This window comes from Lathyrus oleraceus, chromosome 5 (genome assembly GCF_024323335.1).
Source record: "Lathyrus oleraceus cultivar Zhongwan6 chromosome 5, CAAS_Psat_ZW6_1.0, whole genome shotgun sequence".
NCBI lineage: Eukaryota > Viridiplantae > Streptophyta > Magnoliopsida > Fabales > Fabaceae > Lathyrus > Lathyrus oleraceus.
The window spans coordinates 381,840,128-381,861,676 of NC_066583.1; the positions used below are offsets into that span (position 1 = coordinate 381,840,128).

At 31.9% G+C, this 21,549-nt stretch overlaps 2 non-coding genes across 2 annotated transcripts; both read left to right on the forward strand.

Annotated features, from left to right (window-relative positions):
- The first annotated feature begins 16,110 nt into the window (after nucleotides 1-16,110).
- Nucleotides 16,111-16,181, forward strand: TRNAG-GCC (transfer RNA glycine (anticodon GCC)). Its single transcript has one exon. It is a non-coding gene; the product is annotated as a tRNA-Gly (tRNA).
- A 9-nt stretch (nucleotides 16,182-16,190) lies between these two features.
- On the forward strand, nucleotides 16,191-16,269 carry LOC127089997 (small nucleolar RNA snoR114). Its single transcript, XR_007791541.1, has one exon. It is a non-coding gene; the product is annotated as a small nucleolar RNA snoR114 (small nucleolar RNA).
- Nucleotides 16,270-21,549: the final 5,280 nt, after the last annotated feature.

Consider the following 21,549-nt stretch of genomic DNA (forward strand, 5'->3'; position numbering starts at 1 on the left):
ATGATAACTAATTATAAGTGGTTTGGTGGAGAAGGGTAGTATCATAGTCTTGAGTGGGGTGGGTTCAATACCCGGGTATGTTGCCTTGGTTTTCTAACACTTTGATTTTTTTTTCATATTTTCTTTAATTCTCACATTTAATTATCAAGCCTTATCATTTAACTAACATGTTTCTATCATTTATTCATTTTTTTATTATTTTTATTTTTAATATGACTTATGTGATTATTCATTTTTTTTGGATTTATGTGAATTATTATATTTGTGTTTGTTCATTCATTTGTACAAATTATTTGCCTTTATGTGTGAGTTATGTTACAATCATGATAAATCATCACAATCTCATTGATAAAAAAAACCCATTCAAAACCATTTTAAACTTATAAAAATCATATTTTTCTCGATTTAATATCGAGCCCATTTTCACACCCTTGTAAGTCGATTGCTTTTTAAGCATCGCCATCAATCTCACATAGCTTACTCTTGGGCTTTCTTACAATGAGCCAGTTCCTTTGCACTTACACTCATACATTGCATTATTTATTGTTTGGGCCCGATTTAATTATTTCATGATTTTTGTCAACCCCCATTCATTACAAATGTATCCCTCTCCCATGAAATGTATAATATTTATTCTTTCATTCTTTATTCATCTGTTAATACAAGAATTAAAATGAACATTCGATAACCATTTCAAAACAAGATCAAAACCTCGATCCAACGTCGAGTAATCATTTTTCAAAACCTAACAGAACCAGCACGTATTCATCCACCCTTTTGTAAGTCGATTGCCTTATGCATCGCCATCAACCTTGTAAGTCGATTGCTTCATGCATCGCCATCTACCCTTATCCCTAACACTTCTCCTTGCTCCACTCGTCAACTCTTGTTCCGATTAGGTAGCACCCATTAGATAGAACCCTTTGTATGATAACATAGGTAAGATTCCCATATCCTTTTGTATGATAACATAGGTAGGATTCCCTTACTCTTTTGTATGATAACATAGGTAGATATTCCCATTTGTAAATCCTAACACTTAAGTACATATTGCATGACAACTCTAGGGCAGAGCTTCCCCATTTCTTTTAGACCTTCCGTGCGTCTCCGATCTTGTGGCATGTAGTCCGTTCTATTGCAAAGAGGTAACTGCCTAAGACTCGATTCAGCGAGCTGTGACACCTACTGCTAGGACGTGAACACATCGCCCACTCTCCTTTGACACAACTGGTGTCCTCCTTTGTAAGTCCATATTCAGATGGCAATCCCTATGTAGCCGAACTACGGCAACTCTGATTCTCATGTTCAGATGAGATACGTAGGCACAAGATGCGATGTCTTGCCGAGTTTGACTAACGACTAACAACTAATCCTTGTTTTCTTTCGCCCTCGTTGCGATCCTTTCTCTCGCCCTCGTTGCGATCGAGACTTTCCTTTTCTCTTGCCCTAGTTGCAATCGAGACCCTCATTCCCGTAGTTAGTTTGAACTACGTTTTGCTCTGATTCTCATTCCCGATGAGATACGTAGGCATAAGACGCGATGTCTTAGCGAGCACACATCTCTTTAACCCATAGGTACCCGAGCTACGAAGACTCTGATTCTCATATTCAGATGAGATACGTATGCAATGGATGCGACATCCGTGCGAGTCATTTTCTTTGACCCTTTCTTTTAGTAAATAGTACATTAGATAAACACACACCCTTTAGACAAGAAACAACAAGAGTGGATCCCGTAGAGTACTACGGATGCGTAGGGGTGCTAATACCTTCCCTTCTCATAATCGACTCCCGAACCCAAGATTTGGTTGCGAGACCTTGTCTTTTCCTTTCCTCTCTTCAGGTTTACTTCGAGCGTTTCCTTTCCCTCCTTTGGGATAAATAACGCACGGTGGCGACTCTTCTGTCATTTCTTTCTCGCCGATTGTTTTTTCGCATACTGTATTTTTCAGGCTGCGACACATAGGAGAAGTGACTCGAAACAAGGCGAGACTTGTGGCGAAAGGATTTCTTCATAAAGAAGGAATCAACTTCGATGAAGTTTTTGCACCTGTTGCTAGGATCGAAACAATCAGGTCGGTTGTTGGTCTAGCAAACATAAACAACAAGAATATGTGTCAGATGTATGTGAAATGTGCATTCCTTAATGTCCCCTTAGAAGAAGAAGTTTATGTTGCGCAACCAGTTGGGTTTGTGAAACATGGCAAAGAGAGAAAAGTGTACAGGCTGCATTAAGCTTTGTACTGACTTAAACAAGCTCCAAGAGCTTGGAACAAGAAGATAGATGGCTTTCTAAGGGAGTAGGAATTTGTGAAGTGCAAATATGAACATGGAGTATATGTAATAAGAAGCAAGAGTGAATTACTTATACTATGCCTCTATGTCGATGACCTGTTGATAACAGGTAGTTGCAAGAAGGAGATCGAAGACTTCAAAGGTGATCTCAACAAGGAATTTGAAATGTAAGATCTGGGTGACATTTCATATTTCCTTGGCATCGAATTCTACAAGAGTGGTAGAGGTTTGATGATGCGTTAAAGAAGGTATGCAGGCGAAATTCTCAAGAGATTTAAGATGCAAGATTTCAACCCAACTTTGACTCCAGCTGAGCATAGATTACAACTATCGAAAGATTCAAATGAAGATGATGTTGACCAAACCTAATATATAAGACTTATTGGGTCACTTAGATACCTTTGTCACACAAGGCCTGACTTAGCATACAGTGTAGGTATGGTGAGTAGGTTCATGCAAAAGCCAAAGGTATCACATCTAGCAGCGACGAAGAGGATACTAAGGTATCTGAAAGGAACTCTCGACTATGGCATTTTGTTTCCTGCAGCTGATGAAGAAAAAAATGCAAATTAGTGGGATACACTGACTTAAGTTGGTGTCGTGATGCTGAGGATCGAAAATCCATAATTGGCAATGTGTTTATGCTAGGTGGTGCGCCAGTTGCTTGGAGTTCGAGAAAAGAGCCAGTAGTGGCATTATCATCGTGCGAAGCAAAACACATAACTGCTTCTCTTTGTGCATCTCAAGCAACGTAGATGGTGAATTTGGTCGAAGAGATAACAACGAAGAGTCACGGAGCAATTACCATGAAGATCGATAGCATGTCAACTATCAATTTGGAGAAAAATACGATAGCACATGGTCGAAGCAAGCACATCGAAATGAGGTTCCATTATTTTCGAGAGCAGGTAGAAGATAGGAAGATGAATATGGAACACTGCAGAACTGAGAATCAGATTGCAGACATCATGACGAAGGGAGTGTTGGTCGAAGTGTTTAGAAGACTAAGAGCTATGGTGAATTTAGATAGCTTAGACGCAATGAATTAGGTGGTGTGTTGAATTGTAATTCCTTATGTCGAAGCATGTTGCTTGACAGGAACAAGGAAGTGTCGAATCACCTAGTGTATTAAGTTGTGTTAGTGTTTCGAAGTGTCAAAGCATGTTGCTTCACACAGGATTTCGACTTAGGCCTATTTTAGTAGTGTTAGCTATTTTGGGCTTTTGTAGTTTTGGGTTTTGGCTTGAGGTCCAAGTTAACCTTAATCTATAAATAGAGGGAGTAACCCTTATTTTTGTAATGAAGTGAATAGAGCATTCATAACATTGTATTCACAATATTTTGCAGTTGCAAAGTGAATAAGAAGTTTTCCACAGTTCGTGGACAAAGAGAAACTCTATAGAATTCTATTACTCTTCTCCTTCATCGTTCTTTACTTTCTTTCTTTCTCCATTGTTCTTTTCTTTTATTCTCATTGTGTGAGTGATAACAATATTGTTCATCAAGATTGATTGAAATTCTCCATAGATTTTGGGGGATTTCTAACACTTATTAGACCCCCAAATTTCCCTTATCCCTCCACCCTTCTTCTCCTTTCAATTCAGCAAAACAATTCATTTTTATTATTTTCTTTCTCTCTCTTCTCCATGACTTCTCTCTCTCTCTTTGTTTCAGAAAAACTTAGAAAATTTTCATATCTTCAACATTCTTTATCAAATCTTCAGAAAAACATCATAAAATCATCACGAACCTTCAACATTCATCACATACTCAACAAATCTCCAGAAAACACCAGAGCAACCTTCAACAGCCTTCAACATTCTTCATCTAATTCTCAACTCATATTCAAAAAATCCAAGAAAATCTTCAAACACATTCAACGATCTTCATCCATATTCATCATCTTCATCGAATCTTACCATGTCAAAAACCTGAACCTTCATTCCATGATTTTCATCAATCTTCTTCCATATTCAAATATTTTTAATTATATATTATCCTTTGTCTCAATCTCCTCAACCTTTTTTCGATAAGCAGAAACTTTGAAATAAGCTACCTTAAATATGAGTCTTTCACATGCAAAACAACCTGAGATTTGAGAAGATAAGTTGAAGTGAATATGTTTCATTTGTAGTATTTTTTTGTGTTGACAAAGTATATTCTTTTTTTAAATACGTAGAGTTTGGAGTTTCAAATTTTATTTATTGATTTCTTTTTATGGTACATAAAGCAATCAATTTTTCATCTTTTCCATATTTATTGTAGATATGGTGTGTTTTGGTTTGGTATTAAGAAAGAACACATTTTTTTATGATAATAATTTATGGCGAAGTTAAAAAGAATGAGATATTTTTCAATGTAACAATTAATGAATTATTTTTTTGCTAAATAAAAAATATATTCTCTTCATTAAAAATTGTTTAATTTTTCTTTCATTTATCGGTTGATTTATATCTACATTATATTTTTTATTTTTTTTAATAAATATCAGATATAAATTTATTTAATATATTTTGTTATTTCTATATATTTAAATTTTATTTCAAGCATTAATTTTGTATTTTTTCACGTTAATTTTTTGGTTATAATTTTAATAAATTATTTTTTTCTCAAAATGTTCTTTTGATAAAAAAATTGAATAGATAACTCATAGATTTTTTTATAATATTTTATTTTTCCAATAATTGCATATTTTATTTTAAATATAAAAAAAGCGCATCACCTCAAGTGAGTTTGGTGCATCCTTATTTTTTCATAAAAAATATTGCTCTTTTTTTTTTCTATACCACATAATTTTTAAACAAAATATTTAAGATTTTACAAAAGTTTCAGAAGAAAAAAATTATGAATGTTCATACCTTATAGAATTTGTCATAGGAATGAAGCTGTGAAAAATAAAACAATACTTATTGTTATAAATAAGCAAATAAAATATAAATTCACTTTTTTTTAGAATCAAACATGTTGCAGGTTTTGGTTGGAAAAAATAAATTTTAGACATAAATTGTCCTTAATTTTGTGTGGTGGCAGAATAACAAAGATGGGCAAATATGGCTTTTCCAGAACACTTAATTTTCTTATATTATAGATTATTGTGAAAAATGTGTGGATAATTAAGTCAAGGTTCGTTAACAGAAGATGGTTATTCGTGCAGAAAACTCTATAGCAGTGCCCAAATAATCGGAGAGAGAGAAAGTCTACACTCAATCAATCATTTTTGTTCTATAGAAAAACCAACTTAATTCAATTGACTATTGTATTTTAATATGGAAGACGAGGGTTTGAACATAGAGCTCTACAACAGTGTTCAAACACTCAGGGAGAGAGAAGGTCTACACCCAATCAATAAGTTTTCCTCCCATTTTTTATTGTGAAATATGTTTTAAAAAAATATCAACATGACATTGGAGAAAGCATTTTGTCTTTTCGAAGAATGGTTGATTTTAATCCTATGTTAGAAATTAACTAAGATAACAAAATAACCAAATGGAAATGTATAACAATAAGCAAATAATACAACCCGAGGATGGGGTATACATTTTTCCAAATGGGGAGTATGGTAAAATAAAAAATATTTCCAAATAATCAAAATTTGAGGACCATTAACCAAATAATCAAGTGAATTGCCATAATTTAATTAATTAAAATCGATCAAATCAATTAATTTTCACTAAATAAATTAATTATGAAGATTATTCCATTGAAAATTAATTCAATAGGCTAATCAAATTAATTAAATTCGATTAACAAACTTAATTGACCAAAAATAAAAATTAATCACATAACTTTACTAATCAAAATGAATGTATTAACAAGATAAAATCAATCAAAAACAAATGAATATATTGGGTGTGAGAAATTAGAATGAGGTGTGATAGAAAAAAATGTTGCTTAAGCCCAAAGAGCAAAAATGCATGGGTGTTCATTTGATTGTGCATGACCATGGTAAGGTTTATGAGAGTGTACACAGGATTATATAATTTAAAAATTCAGCACCAATCAAAAATTGACATGTGGTAAAATTATATTAAAAAAATAAAAAAAAAATGGTAGAAAACAAGAGAGAAAATTAATGTGCAACAATGTGAAAACACAAGGGCCCAGAACCGCATTTCACATAAGCCATTTTTCAACGCGAAAACCACGAAAACTCACGGTTTTTCAAAGAGATTCTCTCGAAAACTCACGGTTTCGCGACTACTCCCTTCGATTTCTCACGCAACAAAAATAATTGTCGCTCAAGATACAAGCTTACGGTTCGGTATTCTCATGTTTCGGTTCAACATTTGTTTCAAATCATAGCCGCATTGTGATTATGCTCGGTTCAAGTTTGTTATCGACTCAAAATTCGTTTTGGTTGTGCATTCAACTCAGTTCTTATATTTTTGCGGTTCATACTCAGTTCTAATTGTGACTCAATTTTCACGATTTTTGCATTTTTGCGGTTTTGACTCAATTACGGGTTCTGCTACAATTTGGTTGTGATTTGATTTTGGTACATATTTTGGTTTGAATTAAATTTAAAGAAAGCATACAACATCAAAAAGCTAAATTGGATGAATGATTATCGGGTTAAAATGAAGAAAAATATGGATTTCGTCCTTGCTCGCAAGGTATTCAATGAAATGCCTTAACCAGATCCTTTATTCTTTTCACTTCTATTTTGCTTTTGGTTTATTGCTACTTGGATTATGAGTTTTTTTGTTGGATTATGGTTGTGGTAGGTTGTTGTTAAAGGTGATGAAGTGAATGTTGTTGCTATTTTGTTTTGAATCCTTGAAGGTGGTGATGATAATGGAGAACAAGAGCTGATGATGGAGGTTGATGGTGATTATGGCAGATTAAGCTTTGGAGAGTAAATATGTGAATTGTGATTATGGAGATTTGTTCAAGGTTGAAGATGATTGAAGAGTGGAGATTGATGAAGGTTGAATGTGATTGAACAATGGAGATTAAAGATGAATATGTTTGCGAGTGAATTTGTGAATTGTGATTTTTTGTGGTGAGAATGATTATGTGAACTGTGATTTTTTATGGTGAGAATCATTATGTGAATTATGATTAGTCTTTCATGGTGATGATGAGTGAAGTTTAAATAAGAGTGAAATGGAGGGAAAGATGGTTAGGGTTCAATGATTCATGGCCTTTGGATTGTGATCCATGTGATAGGTTTAAGAGAGGATGAGATTGAATCTCCAAGTTAGTTGGAGATTGTGTTAGTTTGAGACATTGAGGTTATTAGAGGTAGTTATGATAGTTAGAAGTGGTTATGAAATGTAAATAAAAATTCAAATATCATATAAATGCAAATGTGTAGCAAATTCAAATTGAAATACAAATGCAAATGCAAAATTCTAATTTAGTTGTAATATGTAATTGGATATGAAATTCAATTTTGTGAAGCAAATGTAATGTAATTTTGGTGTAAATAAAAGACTTTATTTTTATTTGAATAAAATGTAAATTTGTTTCATTCATCCCAAAATATATTTTGCTTTATGTATAGATAAAACAAAATACAAACTTTTAGATGTATTATTAGAATAAAAATGGAACAAAGATTAAAAATCAAATTAAAAACAAAGTGGAACAAAAATGAACAAAAGTAACTTGAAGGTGAATTTATCTTTAATAATAATAATAATAATAATAATAATAATAATAATAATAATAATAATAATAATAATAATAATAAATAAATAAAAGTGCAACAAGATCCAAAAAGGTCAACTCTTGACTTTTAATCTTTTCCTCTTTTTTCCTTTTTTCCAAAATGAATGCTTAACAAATGTAATTTAAACTAAAAGTACAAAAATAAAAATAAAAGTAGAAGGAGCAAAAAGTCATACTCTTGACTTTTACTCAAAGCATGCCGTTGAAAGATAATGATGTAGAGGGATTCATGAATGGAGAACTAACGGTAAAAAGTCAACTCTTTGACCATTTATATGTAGTACTCAAACATATTGAAAATGATGCCTTTCAAAAACACAAACGAAATTAAGTACTCTTGACTATTCATTCATATGAACCTCTGATTAATGGAATAAAATGAGTAATGGAATGTATGATCAAATGGAATGATCATGCTACGCTGGTGCAGATGAAAAAAACTCAGGGTAAAATTTAGGGTATGATAATATGTGATAATTTCATTTGCATGGAGGCCAGAGATTTCTCGTGCTCCAGACAAAGCAGTTCATATTTTTCTAACAAAGTGTTGATTTTAGATTTCTAGACGTCTTATGTTCCCTCATGGAGAGCCTGAAAAGCATCTCACATTGCCTTAGCCATCTTACAATGTGATTTTGAAAAATTCACATTTACACTCAATGGAGATATGAGTATATTTCTCGCTTTCAAATATAAGACGCCTACTTAATTTCATTTTCATTCCATTCCTTTGGTGGTTTGTTAATGGGTACACATCAAATACCTTTTGAGAAACAAAAGGCCCTTCTTCTATGGCTACCCATAATGATAAATCCACTGACTTAAGATGCACACATGTAATCCTTCCAATGTGCGTAATTTTCACTAGTGTAAATGGGGGCTCTATTATACGCTCCTTTCGGATCAATTTCCACCAAATTTAATAAATTTTGGGGTTGTTAAACCTTATCAAAAGAATCATTTATTGATGTCAATTGTTGGTTTGAATATGGTGTTAATTGTTTATAAGAGGGATCGAATAGACAGTAAAATCCTCGTCGAATATATTCAAAAAATCTAAGTAAATTGCATAAGCTTTTATGTTAAATTTTATTTGAAAATAGTTTTTAAAAATGTGAAGGTTTGATCGTAATGATACATACATACCAATGATATGGAATCAAATGAAACACAATATTCTAATTAACTTTCAATAGACCAAATAAGAAATATTATATATTTATTAATTAATCAATCTTAAATAATCTATAATAATAATTTGACAGTATTATCAGCAATGAGATTCTTTGGAAAAACCAATCTTATCATACCAAAGCTTATACGTTAATCTCTGAACAATTCTTTGAATTTAATTGCTCACCGGTATGTATAACCTTTTTCATGTGTTTGAAAGTTACAACATTGTTTCCTTTTATTAAATCCACCTTCTTCGTATATCTTATCCTTAGTGACATGGTAGATTTTGCTTTTCTTTCTTGAAAAACTAGAGCATTCAGCTTGAATATGTAAAAAATCTTTGCATTTAAGACATTAGATCCCTTTGCACCTGAATGAGTAGTTAAGATTTTGTCTTTCACCATCCTTTTCTTTATGCAGAATGTTCTTGACATTGGTAGGGACATTATTCCCATATCTCTTGTCAAGTTTTCTCATGACTTTACTAAATATCTTATCAAGCTTGAGATTTTTTTTCATAATTACATTCTACTTGGTCTTCATAACTTACTTTGGCTCTATTCTTTGGAGGATAAACAATATTTGATCTATGAACTGCTCATCCTTCATTGAAATTGTCCATCTTACACCTGATAAGAACCTTGGAGCTCATCCAAACAAAATAGGGTGCCTACTCTGATGCCAATTAAAATTATGTTCTCAGGAGGACAAATGGTAGAACATATGCCTAAGACAAAGAGTACAACGAGTTTATGACAGATAAAAGATTTTAGGGACAAATGTTAGACACAACGTCTAGGACATTGTATACCAGAACTTAAAAACCATTTATACAACCAAGTTATGACAAACTAACTTATACAAGATGATGAAGCAGAAAAGCAATAAAGAACACAAGGAATTATTAATCCAGTTAGGTAAAACCACACCTATGTCGAGGGTACACTTTACCCAAAAAAGAAAATTTACTACTTTGAATTAGTACAATTAGTCTTATGTAAACACGAACCCCTTGATGTTCAATGCCTCTTCCTAATCCTAGTGACTTTTTATTTAGAACTCCCCCTAAATATGAGAACTCTTCTCACTTTCTCTCAATCACTAATCCCAAGTGATCAACTTCAATAACAATAATATTGAATGTTGAATTTATAACTCAACTAAGACAAACCAACAACTGTGTCAAGTTAATGAAACATAGAGCGGTATACACAAATACAAATACTTTGTTCTCTAGCTTATAACATTAGTATCTTGGAACAAATTTTTACAACTCAACTAACAAACTAAATTGTATGCCTTAAGATATGAATGGAGGCGCTAGAGTGGTGCACAAAAATAACACAAGCAAAGAATCAAAAGATAAACCTTAAATCTACGGTTTAAAGCAAGTTTCTTCTTGAAAACAATTTTCAAAAAGGAAATGTGGAATGTGATTTAAACCGTTCCACTACCCCCATTTTGTAGTGGGCGTCCTTGGAACATGAAAGGCGTGCTCAATTTCATTCTCATTAGAATAGTTCTCAGAATTCATATTTGGGAATTCATCACCATGATTTCTTAAGATTTATGCAATGTTTAGTCATTTTTTCGTTCTAGATAACCTTGGCTAATTTATGAAAGGGAGCAAAGGCGTCTCTTTTGTTAGATAGGAAAAATGTACATGTATAGCGAGAGTAGTCATCCACAACTACGAGGGCATATTAATTCCCGCAAAAACCCATGGTTCTGGATGGGCCAAAAAGATCAATATGCAATAGTTGTAAAGGCTTATTTGTAGCAACGATGTTTTTATATTTAAATGGGGTATTTACTTGCTTAGCATTTTATCACTCATCACATGATCCATTCTTTGACAAACTGATTACTAAATCCTTGCAGGCCAACTTGTTCAGATGATCCACATGGAATTGAGCTACTCTTCTATGCCATATGCTTTGAATAACATGTATCAAGGTACCACCTAGCATTTGATAAATATTTTTACTATATTTCTCATGAGGGTCATAGTTACATAAATATGATGAATCATATCATATATGTTTCTCATCTTGTGATCATGGTGTTATTTATAAAAATGTGGAGGATAACCATATTTACTTCCATGAGTTTCTTAATAAAGAGAAATAGAGCAACATGACCACTCTCATTATAATAATTACATTTGAGAGTTTTTCATTTAGAAGTTTGATGATCATGTCATATGTTACATATGATTAGAAAACCCTGTAGAGCCGAGTGGACCCATAAGATAAGGAACCCACTGAGATTATTATCTCACCCCATGTTGTTGATTATTTTTTTCAGGTGGTTCTGAGAAGGTGAATGGTAAGGACATAATATAGTGATGTCTTGCTTACCTGATGACTGGATGGATTTTCTTTCTGATGTGTAGATATTTTTGAGATTATTGTCTAATGATCTAGATCAGTAGTTTTATTTTGGGCACTTTTGTGTACATTTAATGCCATGTTGTATTTATTTTGGGCATGTATTTGTATATGTACACTGTGCGGCTCGGCGCTTATGTATTTCAGTACCAGTTTTACAATATGTATAATATGTATTCTATACATATATTATATGTGGGTGTTACACTATTCATCCATATGGACCTCTGAATAATGGAATGAAATGAGTGATGGAATGTATGATCAAATGGAATGATCATGCTATGCTGGTGCAGATGAAAAAAACCCAGGGTAAAATTTAGGGTATGACAGTATGCGATAATTTCATTTGCATGGAGCCCATAGACTTCCCGTGCTACAGACAAAACATTTCATATTCTTCTAACAAAGTGTTGATTTTAGATTTCTAGACGTCTTATGTTCCCTCATGGAGAGCCTGAAAAGCATCCCACAATGCCTTAGCCATCTTACAATGTGATTTTGAAAAATACACATTTACACTCAATGGAGATATGAGTATATTTCTCGCTTTCAAATATAAGACGCCTACTTAATTTCACTTTTATTCCATTCCTTTGGTGGTTTGTTACTGGGTACACATCAAATACATTTTGAGGAACAAAAGGCCCTTCTTCTATGGCTACCCATAATGATAAATCCACTGACTTAAGATGCATGCACATGTAATCCTTCCAATGTGCGTAATTTTCACTAGTGTAAATGGGGGCTCTATTATATGCTCCCTTAGGATAAATTTCCACCAAATTTAACAAATATTGGGGTTGTTAAACCTTATCAAAAGAATCAGCTATTTATGCCAATTGTTGGTTTGAATATGGAGTTAATTGTCTATAAAAGGGATTGAATAGACAGTAAAATCCTCGTCGAATATATTCAAAAACTCTAAGTAAATTGCATAAGCTTTTATGTTAAATTTTATTTGAAAAAGGTTTTTAAAAGTTTGAAGGTTTGGTCGTAACGATACATGCATACTAATGATATAGAATCAAATGAAACACAATATTCTAATTAACTTTCAATAGACCAAATAAGAAATTTGATATATTTATTAATTAACCAATCTTAAATAATCTCTAATAATAATTTGACAGTATTTTCAGCAATAAGATTCTTTGGAAAAACCAATCTAATGATACATAAGCTTATACAATTGATCTCTATGAACAATTCTTTGAATTTAATTGCTCACCAATATGTATAACCTTTTTCATGTGTTTGAAAGTAACAACATTATTTCCTTGATTAAATCCACCTTCTTCGTATATCTTATCCTTAGTGATATGGTAGATTTTCCTTTGCTTTCTTGAAAAACTAGAGCATACAACTTGAATATTTAACAAATCTTTGCATTTAAGACATTAGATCCCTTTGCACCTGAATGAGTAGTTAAGACTTTGTCTTTCACCATTCTTTTCTTTACGCAGAATGTTCTTGACATTAGTAGGGACATTATTCCCATATCTCTTGTCAAGTTTTCTCATGACTTTACAAAATATCTTATCAAGCTTGAGATTTTTTTTTCAGAATTACATTCTACTTGGTCTTCACAATCTTCATAACTTACTTTGGCTCTATTATTTGGAGGATAAACAATATTTGATCTATGAACTGCTCCTCCTTCATTGAAATTGTTCATCTTACACATAATAAGAACCTTGGAGCTCATCCAAACAAAATAGGGTGGCTACTCTAATGTCAATTGAAATTATGTTTTCAGGAGGACAGATGGTAGACCAGATGCCTAGGACAAAGAGTACAACGAGTTTATGACAGATAACAGATTTTGGGGACAGATGTTAGACACAATGTCTAGGACATTGTATACCAGAAACTAAAAACCATTTATACAACCAAGTTATGACAAACTAACTTATACAAGATGATGAAGCAAAAAAGCAATAAAGAACACAAGGAATTATTAACTCAGTTCGGTAAAATCACACCTATGTCTAGGGTACACTTGACCCAAGAAAGGAAATTTACTACTTTGAATTAGTATAATTAGTCTTATGTGAACACCAACCCCATGATGTTCAATGCATCTTCCTAATCCTAGTGACTTTTTATTTAGGACTCCCCCTAAATATGAGAACTCCTCTCACTTTCTCTCAATCACTAATCCCAAGTGATCAACTTCAATAGCAATAATATTGAATGTTGAATTTACAACTCAACTAAGATAAACCAACAACTATGTCAAGTTAATGAAACATAGAGTGGTGTACACAAATACAAATACTTTGTTCTCCAGCTTATAACATTAGTATCTTGGAACAAAGTTTTACAACTCAACTAACAAACTAAATTGTATGCCTTAAGATATGAATGGAGGTGCTAGAGTGGTGCACAAAAATAACACAAGTAAAGAATCAAAAGATAAACCTTAAATCTATGTTTTAGCAAGTGGTGTGCTAAGAATACCAAACAAAATTGCATTCAGAATACCCAACCAAATTACAATCCATCCTTTGGAGTACCATGAACCCATAAGTGGTGTGATAAGGAGATACCTCATAATGCATTTGGCCATATTGAGGTATGATTCTTTGGGGTTTGCTTGAAAGCATGCACACAAACTGACAACAAACATGATATCATGACAAGAAGAAGTAAGATAAATGAGAGAGCCTATCATACCCCATATATTTCATCTCATTTATTGCTTTTCCTTCTTCGTCCTTGTCTAAATTGCATGACGTACTCACCAGGGTTGAAATTATGTTTGCTTTATCATGCCAAATCTCTTTAGCAACTCTTTGTAGTGTTTTCCTTTATTCATGAAGGTTCCTTCCTTCGATTGATAAATCTAAAATCCAAGAAAGTACCACAACTACCCTATAATAGACATTTCAAATTTATTTTGCATCATATTAGAAAATTTATTGCCTAAGGAATCGTTAGTAGCACCAAAAATGATATCATTGACAAATATTTGTAGAAGTCAAATCTCATTCTCGATGTTCTTAATGAAAAGAGTTATATCAACATTCCCTCTTTGAAAATTGTTTTCAAGAAGAAAATTTCTTTATACTGTAGATAGTATTTTTCAGCTTGAAGACATGATCAGGAAAAGAAGAGTTTAAACCTGATAACATCTTCAAGCTAAAAAAGGATATCTACGGTTTAAAGCAAGTTTCTTCTTGAAAACAATTTTCAAAAAGGAAATGTGGAATGTGATTTAAACCGTTCCACTACCCCCATTTTGTAGTGGGCCTCCTTGGAACATGAAAGGTGTGCTCAATTTCATTCTCATTAGAATAGTTCTCAGAATTCATATTTTGGAATTCATCACCATGATTGCTTCAGATTTATGCAATGTTTAGTCATTTTTTCGTTCTAGATAACCTTGGCTAATTTATGAAAGGGAGCAAAGGCGTCTCTTTTGTTAGATTGGAAAAATGTACATGTATAGCGAGAGTAGTCATCCACAACTACAAGGGCATATTAATTCCCGCAAAAACCCATGGTTCTGGATGGGCCAAAAAGATCCATATGCAATAGTTGTAAAGGCTTATTTGTAGCAACGATGTTTTTATATTTAAATGGGGTATTTACTTGCTTAGCATTTTATCACTCATCACATGATCCATTCTTTGACAAACTGATTACTAAATCCTTGCAGGCCAACTTGTTCAGATGATCCACATGGAATTGAGCTACTCTTCTATGCCATATGCTTTGAATAACATGTATCAAGGTACCACCTAGCATTTGATAAATATTTTTACTATATTTCTCATGAGGGTCATAGTTACATAAATATGATGAATCATATCATATATGTTTCTCATCTTGTGATCATGGTGTTATTTATAAAAATGTGGAGGATAACCATATTTACTTCCATGAGTTTCTTAATAAAGAGAAATAGAGCAACATGACCACTCTCATTATAATAATTACATTTGAGAGTTTTTCATTTAGAAGTTTGATGATCATGTCATATGTTACAGAAGTTTTCAATGTTATTCTTTGGTTCATAACCTAAACCATCTTTATTATACAACCTTGTTCAAACTAAATCCCAATCATGCAAAGGGACAAAAAAATACGAAACTGGGTATGATGAAGTCCAAAACAAATTCGACTAAGCCTATTTCATCCCCTCCATTATATGAACATAAAATTTTCAAACCACGTCAATGTATTGTCTTTGATGATTTGTCATGACCACTTTATTCTCTTTGGTATTCTTCTTTCCATGATAAAATATTTGAACCACCTTCTCCTTATGAGATAGGAAAATATCGATAAAAATTTTGCGTCCCTACAATGAGATGTTATTGGTGCTAGAAATTAAGTTGAATTAACAGATTAAAAATGCTCTTTATTTTGTTAATATATTAAAATAAAAAAAATAAGTGTAAAAATATCAAATAGTTGGGAGGAAATATTGAATTGTTTTAGTTTTTTGAAGAGAAAATATGATAAGTAAAACACATTTAAAACCTTTAAGTTTTGTTATAAAGCATGGTTACAAAATATATGGAAGTCATGGAAGAGTTTAACTGTGATTTTGGTATCATAGCAACAAGCACCAGTGGTCTAGTGGTAGAATAGTACCCTGCCACGGTACAGACCCGGGTTCGATTCCCGGCTGGTGCAAATTTGAAAGAGCTGTGATGATAAATATTCTGATGTTTGGTAACATTACCTCTCCTGAAATTCTGGATGAAAATATGCCTCTGAGCTCTGATTTTTTTATCATTAATTACCACCGATCCAGAAACTACATTTCTGTTGGACACAAACCAAACAATGCTACTTACTACTTGGATGAATTAATGATCGTTGCTGCTGTTGCTGCAGACTTGTTCTATTCAAACACCTTCTCAAATTATAGTTTTACATTTGCACTAGACACACAACAACATCGGATTATGGTTATGGTTTTTTTTTTCTCTCTTTATTTATTTATTTATGGAATGATACTCATTTTTTTTTACTTTTGATTTTCAACTATATATTCTTCTAGTTTTAAGGGATTGGAATAATTGGTTTTCATATGCTGGCAAATGAATGTTTCTTTTGGTTCAGCTGTCTTGTGCTTTATATTTTGTATCTAAACACCTCTAGGTGGATGGATCAGAAATTTGAACTTTTTTATACATCAATATCATTCAGAATCTTAAAACTATAAGTTTAAAGAACGAGTTTTGTAAGAATACTAATTAAAAATCAATGTTCTATAATTTCTCAACTTAAATAAATTTATTCTAAATTTTTTATAATTTTCACCACATAAATTCTCATAAAATTTTTTTTTATAATTTTCACCACATAAATTCTCATAAAAAAGAGTGTATAGTCAAATTTGTAAACATGATAATACAAAATTCAACTAAATTTCTACTATATGAGTTTCATAACTCTAAAATGTTTACAACTTAATTTATCATTTATTAGGTTTCAATATGCTTCTCACACCTTAAAAACAATCTTGGATAAGAAAAAATAGATGAAAAAAATAAGGAGGTAATCAGAAAATATATCTATCTGATATATTATTTTCTTTAGCATTTAGTGTGCATGACATGTTCGACAAATTTCAACATTGTAAATAATTTTAATATATATCAAACAAATGATAATATAGAATATATTTTCAGATTAACATAAAAGTTAAGAAATTCTTTATCTAATTGATCGGCGGTGCCTTGTTTTTGTTAGAATGTAATTCAAATTCATATTCTCTTTCATTTAGAGTTAATTTGGTTTTGCATTTATATTACATTTGGCTTGGGCTTTTGTATATAAGCTAAAGTTTAGTTCAGTTTGATATAGAATTTTGTAATCAATTATGTTTTAAAAGTTAGTGAAATTCACATTGAATTATAAGTGAGAAGTGTGTGATTGATTTCGTCTTTGAAATTCACAGTGAATTGAAGTTCGAAATTGAAACAGAATCATATTTATTAGGAAACACGAGGGTTAGTGAAATTTGAGTGATTTTGCATAAGAACGAAGATGAACTGAGGAAACGGAAGCTTGAACACAAAGCTTCCAGTCTTTGATGGAAAGAATTAGAATTGGTGGATGATTCATATACGTGTGTTGTTTGACGCTCAAGATGATTCAGTTCAGCAGTTGGCGTCGCATATCCAATGTATACAGCAAGAAGTATTGCATCAGGGTATTCTTAAGGACATGAAGGATAGTTTCGGTTGGATTGGTGATGGTTCGGGTAAGTTTTCAGTGAATTCTTGTTATAAGGGACTATTGAAGGAGCAATTAGAGACTAGGTACTGTTATGAGATTTTACTGTAGTTTAAAAGATTGTGGAGCACCAAAGTTCTGTCTAAGATTCAAATCTTTAGTTGGCGTATGTTGATTAATCAGCTTCCCTCTAAAAAGGAGTTAGCTAAGGGGCGGTTTCGTTCTCAGTATCTAAACTTATGTGTGCTGCTTGTTTTAAGTTGGAGGAAGATTTATTCCATATTCTTTACCTAATTGATGTTATAAAAAACCTTTTAAAAAAATAATATTTGTAGCACCATTCAACAATTGTCTTTTTTTTTTTCATGTATTAAAATCTTTAAATCTTATTTATATTATAATGTAGGAATGTTTGAGAATCTTAAACAGGACAAGTGTTTCTTATTAGTGGATCCTCAAGATAAGCGAACGAAGATGTAAATCATATTTGATCGTGTTGTTCTTTTGTTATATAAGTTTTGTTGTTTACTAACTTTATTTGTACAATAAATCATGTTCTAGATCATCTTAATTGGTATGATCGTTTCAATTCTTTAATCTTCTTATTGGGTATCTACAGATAAAATTAATGAATATTTAACTATCCATCGGTTCACGGCTACAAATACACATTGGATGGTACATTTGTCCGTGGGTATTCATATTCATTAATAAGTATTAAAATTACTTAAATATTATTTTGTGAAAACTAAAATTATTATTATTATTTGTACTTGCTAAATGTATAATACGTGACAACCTTTGATGATTAAGTCTGCCAGAGACTTTTAAGTTTTGTTGTGAGGTGTAGAGCTAAATCACGCAGCGAGGTGAGAAGCTCTGTATGTGGTATCTGCGTAATCATATTTGAGGTATTTATACAAATCCTTGGCCTTGACCTCAGGATCCCAGGAAGTAAAAACCACTTCTAAGAGCACGGAAAGGGGACAATTAATCCCATATTATTCAAGAGTATGTGATTGATTTCCTCCTGGCTCCTTATTCACATTGTTATGGATTGAGCACTTTTAACGTTCCCTTTTAGAGCAACAACAATCTTCGTGTAGAATTACAACATTTATATTGCCTTTTTTGGAGGCAAGGCTCTTCCTATGGAAGTCTAGTATTTATATTTCCTTTTTAGGTCAATGATAAGTGATTTTCACACCGTTTTTACCCGTTGTTTTTCTTTATCATTTTATTGTTTTCTGTCTGATTTTCACACCGTTTTTACCCGTTGTTTTTATCATTAATTACCACCGATCCAGAAACTACATTTCTGTTGGACACAAACCAAACAATGCTACTTACTACTTGGATGAATTAATGATCGCTGCTGCTGTTGCTGCAGACTTGTTCTATTCAAACACCTTCTCAAATTATAGTTTTACATTTGCACTAGACACACAACAACATCGGATTATGGTTATGGTTTTTTTTTCTCTCTTTATTTATTTATTTATGGAATGATACTCATTTCTTTTTACTTTTGATTTTCAACTATATATTCTTCTAGTTTTAAGGGATTGGAATAATTGGTTTTCATATGCTGGCAAATGAATGTTTCTTTTGGTTCAGCTGTCTTGTGCTTTATATTTTGTATCTAAACACCTCTAGGTGGATGGATCAGAAATTTGAACTTTTTTATACATCAATATCATTCAGAATCTTAAAACTATAAGTTTAAAGAACGAGTTTTGTAAGAATACTAATTAAAAATCAATGTTCTATAATTTCTCAACTTAAATAAATTTATTCTAAATTTTTTATAATTTTCACCACATAAATTCTCATAAAAAAGAGTGTATAGTCAAATTTGTAAACATGATAATACAAAATTCAACTAAATTTCTACTATATGAGTTTCATAACTCTAAAATGTTTACAACTTAATTTATCATTTATTAGGTTTCAATATGCTTCTCACACCTTAAAAACAATCTTGGATAAGAAAAAATAGATGAAAAAAATAAGGAGGTAATCAGAAAATATATCTATCTGATATATTATTTTCTTTAGCATTTAGTGTGCATGACATGTTCGACAAATTTCAACATTGTAAATAATTTTAATATATATCAAACAAATGATAATATAGAATATATTTTCAGATTAACATAAAAGTTAAGAAATTCTTTATCTAATTGATCGGCGGTGCCTTGTTTTTGTTAGAATGTAATTCAAATTCATATTCTCTTTCATTTAGAGTTAATTTGGTTTTGCATTTATATTACATTTGGCTTGGGCTTTTGTATATAAGCTAAAGTTTAGTTCAGTTTGATATAGAATTTTGTAATCAATTATGTTTTAAAAGTTAGTGAAATTCACATTGAATTATAAGTGAGAAGTGTGTGATTGATTTCGTCTTTGAAATTCACAGTGAATTGAAGTTCGAAATTGAAACAGAATCATATTTATTAGGAAACACGAGGGTTAGTGAAATTTGAGTGATTTTGCATAAGAACGAAGATGAACTGAGGAAACGGAAGCTTGAACACAAAGCTTCCAGTCTTTGATGGAAAGAATTAGAATTGGTGGATGATTCATATACGTGTGTTGTTTGACGCTCAAGATGATTCAGTTCAGCAGTTGGCGTCGCATATCCAATGTATACAGCAAGAAGTATTGCATCAGGGTATTCTTAAGGACATGAAGGATAGTTTCGGTTGGATTGGTGATGGTTCAGGTAAGTTTTCAGTGAATTCTTGTTATAAGGGACTATTGAAGGAGCAATTAGAGACTAGGTACTGTTATGAGATTTTACTGTAGTTTAAAAGATTGTGGAGCACCAAAGTTCTGTCTAAGATTCAAATCTTTAGTTGGCGTATGTTGATTAATCAGCTTCCCTCTAAAAAGGAGTTAGCTAAGGGGCGGTTTCGTTCTCAGTATCTAAACTTATGTGTGCTGCTTGTTTTAAGTTGGAGGAAGATTTATTCCATATTCTTTACCTAATTGATGTTATAAAAAACCTTTTAAAAAAATAATATTTGTAGCACCATTCAACAATTGTCTTTTTTTTTCATGTATTAAAATCTTTAAATCTTATTTATATTATAATGTAGGAATGTTTGAGAATCTTAAACAGGACAAGTGTTTCTTATTAGTGGATCCTCAAGATAAGCGAACGAAGATGTAAATCATATTTGATCGTGTTGTTCTTTTGTTATATAAGTTTTGTTGTTTACTAACTTTATTTGTACAATAAATCATGTTCTAGATCATCTTAATTGGTATGATCGTTTCAATTCTTTAATCTTCTTATTGGGTATCTACAGATAAAATTAATGAATATTTAACTATCCATCGGTTCACGGCTACAAATACACATTGGATGGTACATTTGTCCGTGGGTATTCATATTCATTAATAAGTATTAAAATTACTTAAATATTATTTTGTGAAAACTAAAATTATTATTATTATTTGTACTTGCTAAATGTATAATACGTGACAACCTTTGATGATTAAGTCTGCCAGAGACTTTTAAGTTTTGTTGTGAGGTGTAGAGCTAAATCACGCAGCGAGGTGAGAAGCTCTGTATGTGGTATCTGCGTAATCATATTTGAGGTATTTATACAAATCCTTGGCCTTGACCTCAGGATCCCAGGAAGTAAAAACCACTTCTAAGAGCACGGAAAGGGGACAATTAATCCCATATTATTCAAGAGTATGTGATTGATTTCCTCCTGGCTCCTTATTCACATTGTTATGGATTGAGCACTTTTAACGTTCCCTTTTAGAGCAACAACAATCTTCGTGTAGAATTACAACATTTATA